Consider the following 11816-nt stretch of genomic DNA (forward strand, 5'->3'; position numbering starts at 1 on the left):
TATCAATTTTGCAGTCGTAGTAATAGCATTAGTGACTAAAGCATTACCTCGCAAAATTGACGCAAAGATTAGCACGGTCTGCAGAACCGTGTGCCTCCTGCGATGTTTGAAGCATCTGCATAACTCTGGAATATCTTTCTGTGCAAGATCAGTCTGACTTATAGGATTAGCCTGATGATTAGAGTGTGAAGGTCCTGCCTGAGATGAACCAGTATCCATCATCTGTGTGTCTGAAAGCCCAAGAGGATGATCATCATCTCCTTGCACATTTGCATTACCAGAAAACCGTGCAAGGTATTTAACCTTTAACTCTGGATGTAACACAAAGCATGTATCTTTAGTATGACCAGATTTAGTACATTGAGGACACCAACGCTTGTCAGTTTTGAATTTCTTTGAATCCTTTTTCTGACCTCCTTGATGAGCAGCGGGTGAATTAGACGAACTGCCTTGATTAAAAGCAGGAGCACCTTGTTTGTGAGAGAACAAAGCACTCATCTCATGTGTAGCAGACATCAGATTAGAAATATTTTTCTGAGATTCAACTTGCTGCACAAGAGAGTACACTTTATTTATGGATGGCATAGGCTCCATTGAGAGGATTTGTGATTTCAAATTATCATAAGAATCACTTAATCCCATCAAAAAAGTGAGAACTTTCTCAGTAGACGCTCTTTCAAGCATCTTCTTCAGAAGATTGCAGGTGCATTTAGCAAGGACACCACAAGTGCAATCAGGAAAACCTTCAAGTTCATCAATTTGATCCCAATATCGCTTGAGTTTGTTGAAGTACTCAAAGAATGAACTTTTGTCTTGTTCAACATTCCTTAAATCTTTCTTGAGTTGAAACAACAGTGGACCATTCATCTGGCCATATCTCTCAAGTACATCACCCCAGAGTTGTTTAGCTGTCTTGCAGGAAAGAAAACCTTCTCTGAATTCAGGTTCCATTCCATTAACAAGCCAGCATCTAACCATGGAATCACAGCGCCACCACAAATTGTACTTTGAGGACGTTATGGCAGGGATTGGAGTAAGACCTGTGAGAAAACCTTCTTTGTTCTTTGTTGACATAGCAAGAATCATACTCTTGCTCCAATGGCGGTAATTGCGACCATTGAAGAGAGTATTGACGAAGTTCAGGCCAGCATGACCTGAATTCGCAAGAAACAATGGATCTTCAAAAGGATTAGGAACATCGTTGCTACCAGTAGAAGCAGTCGTCATTTTGTTTTTGTTTTGAACAATTTCGTGAATTTGAAAGTAAAATGAATATTTTTGTGATTTTATCTGGAAAAACAAACCAAAATGAATTACAAAACAAAAATTTGATTTGTGATATGCGGAAGAGTGATGAAGTAAAAGAGTCAGGTCAAAAGCCTGCTCTGATACCATGTTAAAACATGGATCCTCTCACACGAAACCACCATTAAAGAAGCTTTGAGCTTTTGTAGAAGATGAAGAATTTGTTAAGTGTTTGTTGTAACTGAATTGCAACAGAGTAAATTAAAATTGTGTATGTATTTCATTAACTTACAAATGAGAAGATACAACCTATTTATAGAAAAATGAATTCTAGAAACATCTAAAGAAATATCTGTTAACAACTTTCTAACAGATTTCCTTGAAGTACGGAAACTCTAACAACCTACTAACAACCTATCAACTAACTCCTTCCTTCAATATCACTGTTAACCTGCTGCATCTGTCATGCTCTGTTTTCGTTGAGCTTTGGCTTTATGTCTAGCCTTAGTCTTTGGTTCTGAGTCATCTTGTGCAGGTGAGTTAGGAACCTGAGAATCAACCGTCTCATAGGAAGTAATATTAATTCTCTCCAAAGGACAAGGTGAGTTCTGATTAGGTTACATTCAGATACTCTGAAATGAAGAAACGAAGGAGAAGCGTGGGAGTAGTTGTTGATTATGAACAGTATTGCCGATCGAGATGCTAATCTCAATCCGCCAAAAGCACTCATCAAATAAGAACAATAATCCACCAAAATCACTCAAAATTGATAGAAAAAATACAATCTCTAACATAATTCAAAGCATAAACTTAATTAACATCAAGATTAAACAAGATCAGACAAACAAGATCAAACAAGAAACCCATAAATGAAATCAGCTAACGTGGATGAAAAAGAATAACCTTCTCAATTCGATTCGATCCGTTCCCATTTTTGTCAGACATTGTTGACATTAGGGTTTTGATTTAGGTTTGATGGCTTTGGGGTTTTCTTGGGGGTGATAATATGGTTTACAGAGAGTGATTGTGGAAGAGACAGAGAGTTGTACGGGATGATTGAGATGAGAGATAGAATGAAGGAAAGCAAGAGTAATATAAATGGGGCAAGCTCAAAACGGTGCATTTTTGTTGGCACAAATTCTCATTGAAGACATGACATATCTATCACAAGCTGAAGACGGATACCATTTTACCTCACAATGTACCCACTTTTTCTCTCTCTGCAACACTATTCATGTGGTCCTCTTTCTCCACTAACCCATTTTGTTACCATTTTATCTCACAAAATATCCGTCACAAATGGTAACCCGTCACAAGGGAGACCAATTGTTTTGTTGGATAATGCGTAAAGTGCTACACTCAGTTATTGTTCATATTATGAACAGTAACTATCCTTGCTCAATTTTTTGTAAAGGGTGTAGGTTTTTTTTTTGTAAAGGGTGTAGATATACATCTAATATAAATTTAATACACGGTATATTTTATGTATTTGGTTTGTATAGAATAGAAACTTATTATATTACACAAAATCTCATTGAAGATGGACACTATTCGTCACAAGCTGAAGATGGGTAGTGCCCATCTCACAAGATGCAAGTGGCAATATGTATGGGTGCTCCATTTTCCCTCCTACTTGCCAACCTACTTGCTTTATTGTGAGAGGTCTTCAGCTTGTGACGGATATTGTCCGTCACAAGCAAGACGCTTTGATTATATTAATGATAAATTACAAATAACCACCTTGTATTTGCGTATTTTTACAAATAACCACCATGTATTTCTATTTTTACAAATAACCCCTGGACTTTTACGTATACTCCCCAATCACCATCGTATATTTAAACCGATACTCATTTTTCATATTTTTCGACTCGTTAATGAAAGATTTACGCAGAATACCCATATTACCCCCACTTACTTACATACACTAACTTTATCCAAACCTAACATACTCCATAATCCAATTCAATTGACTAATTCCCCAAATTAAATTTATTCATCCATCGTAGAAAAAGGATGAGAAGTTAAATTCTATGAACATTTTCCTACATTTGAATGGTCTTATGGTCGATCTGCATGTCCCCAACCAATCATTTGCAAAAACAAAAAAATATAGCATAAAGATTTCTGGAAACTAAAAGAATAACCAAAAGCCATTTGCTACAGATTCTTTTCTACCTCAAACCACTCACTCAATTATCTAATAAACCAATGAAAATTACACAATCAGCATAAGATTGCTTATTCACTGTACTGCAAAAAAAAATGGCACTTTATTCACTATTGTACGCGACACAATGTCTGTTATTAATCTTTTTATCAGTTTACCTTATACTATTTGCAGGGAAATGGCTGGTCGATTGAGTTGGGTAATCATGGTCAATTGATTTGGGCGATTTTGGGGATTTAGGGTTTGAATGTATAAATTGATTTGGGGGAATTGGGGAAAAGGTGATTGAATATGGAGGGAATTGGGGAAAAGGTGATTGAATATGGAGTATGTTATGTTTGGGTAAATTAGTGAAGGTAAGTAAGTGGGAGTAATATGAGTATTCCGCTTAAATTTTTCATTAACGAGTAGGAAAATATGAAAAACGAGTATCATTTCAAATATACGGTGGTGATTGGGGAATATAAGGCAAAGTGTGGCGGTTATTTGTAAAAATAGAAATACATGGTGGTTGTTTGTAAAAATACGTAAATACATGGTGATTATTTGTAATTTATCCTTATATTAACTCAAGTTGTGGAATAAGATTAGTATTATACGACAGTAATTTCAAAAGTTTGAAACTCTAATATCGCTAAAAAGTTGATTTAAAATGTTGGACTCTTTATAATCGTTCAAAAAAAAAAAAGCTCATAAGTATTTAAATTATTACCGTGCCAAGATTATTATTATTATTATTAAATCATGAGACTTTTTTTTAATACAGATGTATTTTAGAATGATATGTAGTTCTTTGTAATAATCTTAATTACTCCGTATTATAAATTTAGGCTACCCATAAATCCGCGGGGTGGATGTACGGGGACACGGAAAATTTATGCACATCATGCCCATACTAGTTGTCTGGTGGGCCCCAATTATAGAATCTTGCAATACACCTAAAAGGGTACTTTGCGTCATTTCCCATGTAGTAGTCTATTTACTCCTTGAATTTGTACATACCCTAAATTTAAGTAAACATTGCTTATAAAAACAATGTCAAAAGTGGGTAGCATGATTCTCTTATCTTTTTAACAAGACTTGTAAGACATAAATCAACTCAAGGCTTGTTAGACCATGTATATTGTTGAATAGAGAGATCCAAGTCGTTGTAGGTGTCGTAAGCTATAAATTAACTCGACCCCAAGACCTAAGTCTCCCTAGGAATTGTAAGACATACATCTACTCGATTCCACACAACTCTAATCGTTTATGTTACTCATTTATGTGATTTTACCATGTTTCCCTATGATCCCATGACACCCTAGTGTCTTTATTCTATTGTTAACATTTCTATTTTATTGCTTGTTTTACCTTTCATTGTCATTTATTGCTTTTCATTAGCTTAGACTTTAAACCCAATCAATTGTGACAACCTAAGTACAACTATAACTTGATTGAATAATTTGAATACCCCCGTCCTTTAGGTTCGACTCCGACTTACTCTCTATGCTAGTAGATGGATATAAATGTGTTTGATAGTGGATAGCGACCCGCTCCATCAAAATGGCGCCGTTGCCGAGGACGGTGTTGTGTATTTTAATTGTTCTTATGTCTAGTTTTAGTTGTGCTTATTCTTGAGGAGCCTTGGTTCCTTGGGAATTTCGTTTCTTGTATTTGATTTAATTGTGCCTTAACCTTCAGGAACTTGTTCCTTAAGGCCGTCCTTATCATTTTCGTGTAGTTTCCGTGCTTGTAGTTGTTTCCTTGCTTTAGGAACAATGATGGCACAAGAAGGGTATGAGCAAAGTGGATCAAATGGGTATGACTTGTTTGAATGGAGAGGGTTTGTTGAGCAAGAAAACACACCCATATCCTACAACTTCTACAGTGGAAACCCAAATTACCCCACAAACTTCCCATACCAAAGCCCCTAAATCCAAAATCCACAAGAACCACCCTCTCAAAACCCTCTTTACAATCAATATCAAATGTCATCCTACAATCAACACCTATACAGCCAATTTCCCATCTAACCATAACAAGAAAATGAGCATAACTTTGACATTAAAAATGTGGTTCTCCAAATGCTAAAAAACCAAAAAAACTTCTTTATGCAAATGTTAGAAGGAAGCCAAGCTAGGGACAATGTCCTCAACAATATTTTGACCCATGGTGAAGAGTTGGCAAACCAAATAGCTCAAATAGAAGCCACCTAAGAGCTCAATGGTGAACAAGAGGAAAGTGATGATGAAGATGGGGAGTGTATGATTGGTTGTAACTCTTGTGAGCCAAATGTAGATGATGAATTGGAAGATGATGTGGTAGGGGATTGGAATGAATTCTCTCCTTTTGAGAATACCCTTTCAAAAGAAAATGACTGGGTGAAGCATGGTGAGCCTCTTGGTGACTCTTGTGATATCAACCCCTTCGATGACAGTCCTTGTTGGGACGAGCCTACAAATGACTCTTGAATATTGTTGAGTTAGGCTTGTCGGGAGGAGAGCTTGATGATATAGAGGCCACTTTGCTAAATGGCGGACCATTTGGTGGGGAAATCATAGAAGACAAGGGTAAGAAAGGAGATGTTAGGGACCCTATATATGAGAAGTGGACCACAAAATTCTTTGTCCCCTAAGCCCCCCTTTGATCAAGTGAAAGCCCAATCAAGCATGCCTCTCAACCATTGGCCCCAAGGAAGACGGGAGAAGCCCCAAGTGCTCACAAAAGCTTGAAAGACCATTCCTCTCTTACTTTGGCAAGATATCCAAGCCACTTGGGTCGAGCCATCAAGAAGGCCCAAGGGTTAGTGCCAATAAGGGTAAGAGGAGCTTTAACAAATATTGTTGGATGAGGAAGTGGGTGGACTTCGTAATGAAGTGGCCATGGTTCTACATTTTCTTATTTGAGGATTGTGCCCAAGACTTTGACCGGTTGTTGAGAGCATTGAGTAACATGGACAATGCTAATTGGAAAATTTCCATTAAAAGTTTGGTGGAGTCCTTTCTTAAACCACCATTTGTAAAATACCATATCCTTTGACTTTGCATTGCATTTTATTTAGTGTAATTTGCATGAAATCACTAATTTTTGCATGAGAGCAAGCGAGGGAGGGTAACTAATTGTGTTTGAAGTGTGTGTATGCAAAAATCAAGTGTGGGAAAGCATATGCCTAGGCTAGACGTGCCTATGGAGCGCAATCCCACGCTAGGAAGTCCGAGAAAGGACGGTTTGACAAGCTAAGAGAAGAGTCCCCACGAGTTGGCCTCAACTCGTGGGAGTTGGATGATGCGTGTCCTAGATATGATGTTTTACACCCTATTTTACACGCATTTCAGAGCTCATTTGTGTAGTTTATGCTACTATTTTCCCTATTTCCGTCTACTTTTGTGTTTTTGTGTAATATTGCAGAAATGTGAAGAATCCAGCGGAAATCGAGCCGAATCCGTCCCTAAGTGCTTAGCATTGCATTTGACATGAAGTAATGACTCGAGAGCTGAACTTGGTGCGCGTATCAAGGCCTGAAAGATAGATTTGCGAGAGTTTTCAGAAGCGGATTATCAGTTACAGCGGTCTATAGACTGTCGAAATGCTGAACAGAAGTCTGCAGGAAAGAGGAGCAGTCGATCGACTAATGTCTTTGGTCGATCGACCAGAGCACGACTGTCAGAAGCTTCTGTACAACGCATCTTAGTCGATCGACCGGTCTTAATGGTCGATCGACCGCTATTTTAATCTGACGCAAATTAAAAGGACAAGAAGTTAGAAGCCCAATTGTAATTAGGTTTTAGGAATAAGAGTTACGTGATATTCCTATATAATGTAACCCCTTCCTACTCTTTTATTCATTCATTCAGACTGGAATCCAGATTTACATACCTAGTTTACATTAGTTCAAAATAAAGTTCTTCTTTTGCATTGGGATTCGCTTTTTTTCTTGCTTCCTTTATTTCTGGTAATTCTTTTCTCTGGTAATTCTTGCTCTAAGTTCTATTCTTTCTTTATAGATTAGAATTGACTAAGTTATAATCCCTAAGCCTTAATTATTTCTTTATGCAATTTTATTGTTCATTTAATTTAGTTATGAATCCTATTGTTTTCATCTATGTTATTGTTTCTGTTATTATTTCCAGTATGAGTAGCTAAACCCTTCGTGCTAAGATGTAGGGGACCTGTAGTGTAGGCGGCGTAGATTTTGTAGACCTGAGTCGCGTCATGGTTGATCGACTGCCTTACCTGGTCGATCGACCGGCTCACGTAAGATCAACTCCGTCTTAATTAATTTAATTGCTATATTTGACGAATCGATTGCACGCGACCAGTTGAATGCTTAGGAATTGACCGACTCGATAGATCGAAAGATAGGGGAGGGAAATAGACTACTTAATTAAGACGACTAAATTAATAAGATCGAGAGATAAGTTAATTTAGGCTTTTAAATCACTTTTCAGGGCGAGAGTCAGTACTAGTGATATTAGGGACCCGTAGCTAGATCGAGAGATGCTACATGTTAAGAATGGACCGAGAGGACTTCTTATTTTCCCGTCTTACGTGATTATTTCAGACTTACTTAGGATACTGCCGTCGAAACTACAGTGAACCGACCATCTTAGCATCCTTCTAATATTTGATTTCATCCATTTTCTTTTATCACTCATTTATTTACTTTAATTTAGTTTTAATTTGATTGCCTTTAGTTATAGAACTATTCAAATCAAACCCCCTCACAATTGTTACTTTAGATTGAGATTAGACAACTTTTAATTGGATCGCCTCTCTGTGGTTCGACCCTGACTGCCACTAGCTTCTGTTAGTAGTATTTAGGTTATAAATTTTATTTTTGATACTGAACGACGGTATCAAACTTTGGCGCCGTTGCCGGGGAAGGGGTTTGTTTAATTTTTAGTTGTTTTTATCTTAGTCTTTTTTCTTGGTTTAAGGGACACTTGTTCCTTAAACTATTCTCATATTCTACGTGTAGTTTCCTCTTATGCGCAGATCACAGGGTGGAGAATTACGACCGTTAGATCCTGAGATCGAAAGGACTTTACGTGAGTTGAGACGATCATCTAGAGTATTGCCGACAGAGGAAGAGCTGAGTACTCTGTCCAGTTACTACGAGAATGAGTTATTTGAGGAGGATCCACCTTCGTCTCTTATCTCTACTTCTTCAGCTGAGACCGTTACATCTCCAGATATGGCTGAAGAAGCAAGTATAGCCAGTCACTCTGAGCCAAAAGCTGAGAATCTCTATAAGGGATTCGTGTTGCCAGCTGGGACGGATAGAAAATTCGAACCGAAATCGGCCTACATTAACTTGGTTGAGAGAAACCAATTTGGGAGAGGTGCAAATGAAGATGCAGCTAAACATATGGAGATATTCATTGACTACTGTTGTTCCGTACCCCCATCAACAGGTGTGACCCAGGACCAGGTAAAAGAGACAATGTTCATATTCTCGCTTCATGATGCTGCTAGGGAGTGGTACCGAGATCTGGATCGAGCTGCCAATGGTATCACTGATTGGAATTCGCTGGCCCTATCATTTTATAAGAAATATTTCTCTGCATCGAAGACCAATGCGAATAGAGCTCAGATCACAAGCTTTAAACAGGGTCCTGATGAAAATTTCCATGAGGCATGGGTCCGTTTCAAGAGGCTGGTGCGATCTATTCCGCACCATGGGTTGGAACAATGGTGCCTGTCTAATCAATTCTATAATGGGCTTTATGATGATCAGAGGGCTATCCTGGATGCTGCAGCTAATGGCAGATTCCAGGAGAATGTTGGAGAAACTAAGGGGTGGAAGATTATTGAAGATATGGCCATCCATAAAGCTGAGCATGAGAATTCTAGAGGAAATCAGAGAAGATCAGCTGAATCTCCTGCTGTAGCTGCAATAGAGGCCCTTATTGCGAGATTTGACAAGCTAGATTTTGGGGGATCCCAAAAAGGAGGGATATATAAAGTTAATGCAGTTTCAGACGGTCCCTTTACATGCCAAAGATGTGGAGGAGAGGGACATGTTTCGGAGTTTTGTACTAGTTCGAATGAAATATGTGCTGCCTTTCAACACTTTAGGCAGACTGGTACTTATCCCGATCCCTCTAATGTCCACCCCAATTTGAGGTGGACTAACCAGAATGCCCTTAATCCGGGTCCTCAGCAGCAGCAGCAGCAAAGCTATGTGCCCCCTCATAAGCAGCAGCAGTATCAAAAGCCTCCCTATGTGCCTCAGCAACAACAATTTCAAGGTTCTGATATTTCTGAATTGAAAAACATGGTTCAGAATTTATCGGGTTTGCTGCAAAAGGAGTCTCTAGCTAGAGAGACTTCTACAAAAATGTTGAAGAGTCAAATTGCCCAATTGGCAAGCAAAAGTGCAACTAGAGCTCCGGGGCATTTACCGTCGCAGCCGGATCAAAAAGAGACTCTAAATACAATAAGTTTGAGGAGTGGGTCTACCCTTGACGTCTCCGCTATGGTCGAAGATGTTACTGGAAAAGATGGGGCGGAACCGAGCAAGAAAAAGGCTGGAATGAACAGTTGCAAGAAAAAGACGATGAGCAGGTATATCAGTCGATCGACTGATGAACCTGGTCGATCGACGAGCTCGGGTAACAGTGAAGCTTCTGGTCCTACGGGAGCCAGTCGAGCGACTGACATACATGGTCGATCGACTGAAGATGCGTCTGATCGTGAACCTTTACGTCCTCCAATGTCAGATAACTTGAGGGACTAATTATTTCGGGGTACGACGACTCCGAAATTATCGAGGCAAGATCCAAATGCTGATGGATCAGTTCCGGTTCCAAAGTACGACCCCACGACGGTTAATGGTTCATTCCTGAGACGGTCTGAAGAAGGTTCGAGCTACAACAAGGACAAGGTAGTGGATTTTCAGCCTAAGTCCACTGATGCCAGTATGAGAAACCTAGAGGAGAGGGCTAAGTTGCTTCTTACAGCCCCTTATCCGGAGAGATTGGTGCCGACATAGGAACATGTATCGTTTAACAAGTTTGAAAATGTTATTTCATAGTTTAAATGTGCAAGTTCCTTTCTTAGAATTAGTTAATCAAGTGCCTGCTTACATGAAATTTATGAAGCAACTGTTGTCTAAAAAGAAGTCACTTGATACTGTGCAATCTGTCGCACTAACTGAGGAGTCATGTTCTTATTTGACTCACACTGCTCCACATAAGTTAGCTGACCCTGGTAGCTTTTCTGTTCCTTGTAATATTGGTACCTTCTCAATTGAGAAGGCATTATGTGATCTAGGAGCTAGCATTAGTGTTATGCCTTTGAGTCTTGCTAAGAAATTGAAATTGACCAAGTTTGCAATTACAAACATGACGGTACAGATGGCTGATCGTTCTGCGGTCCAGCCTATAAGAGTCTTAGAGGACCTTCCTGTGTAAATAGGAAAGTTCTTTTTCCCAGTTGACTTCAATGTGCTAGACATACCTGAGGATGCTCACATCCCTATCATTTTGGGTAGACCATTTCTGCACACTGCTGGTGCAGTTATAGATGTTGGCTCAGGGACATTGACCTTTAAGGTGGGAAAATAGTCCATTGTTTTTGCCCAGACCTATAAGAAGAAGGATGCTATGTACCCAATAACTTGCAATGTAGCTAAATCTTATGTTGTGTTGCCTAATATGCCTGCCCCTATGCCTAATTCTGCTATAACACCTCCACCCCAGATCGGGAGCAAATTGGAGGAAGATCCTTCTGTTTTGACTGTTGCAGGAAATGGTTTGGGGAAGAAAGAGCCGTTCATTGCTCTAACTGTGAAGGAGCCAATCATTCAAAGAGGCGGTCTAGGGTGTCTGAGCTATGTAACTGATGAGGAGCCTAATGAGGAGCCAGTCAAGGTGACAGAGTCCGATTTGGATTTTGATGAGTCAGACGAGGTCAATGATTGGGAAGATATTCGAGATGTTGATCCGTTGAGTTCAGCGGATATTGGAGTCGTTAGGAGCCCCGCTGAGGAGAAGAGTACTGTAGAGGCTACCTCTTGTAGCCAGAAGCCGAGTAAGTGGGCCATTCCGTGGCCATTCTTGATCAACTATTAATTGATTAAAACTTTTTAAAGAACATTTTATTGATTTGTTAGACTTTTTATTGCTTTGGTGTGCGCGGGACTTCGCTTTAATAAATTTGCTTAGGATTTAAAGACTTTAGACTGTTACTTTGAGTTTTGCGCAATTTTGGGCGCGTTATTATGTGTATTTGCAGGTTCATAGACCTTATTAGCTCAATTTATTGAGCTAATTCGAAGAAATCAGAAACTTACAACAGGTATCTCAGTCGATCGACTGGCTTTAATGGTCGATCGACTGTGCCGCGAATCCAGGGGCTTCTGTTCCTGTCACCTTGGTCGATCGACTGGCTGGTACGGTCGATCGATTGCCTTCGT

General features: G+C 39.3%; 1 pseudogene; it reads right to left on the reverse strand.

Annotated features, from left to right (window-relative positions):
- Positions 1-8982: 8982 nt before the first annotated feature.
- On the reverse strand, positions 8983-9082 carry LOC141636418 (small nucleolar RNA R71; annotated as a pseudogene).
- Positions 9083-11816: the final 2734 nt, after the last annotated feature.

The sequence above is a fragment of the Silene latifolia genome, chromosome Y (assembly GCF_048544455.1).
Source record: "Silene latifolia isolate original U9 population chromosome Y, ASM4854445v1, whole genome shotgun sequence".
NCBI classification, from domain to species: Eukaryota; Viridiplantae; Streptophyta; class Magnoliopsida; order Caryophyllales; family Caryophyllaceae; genus Silene; species Silene latifolia.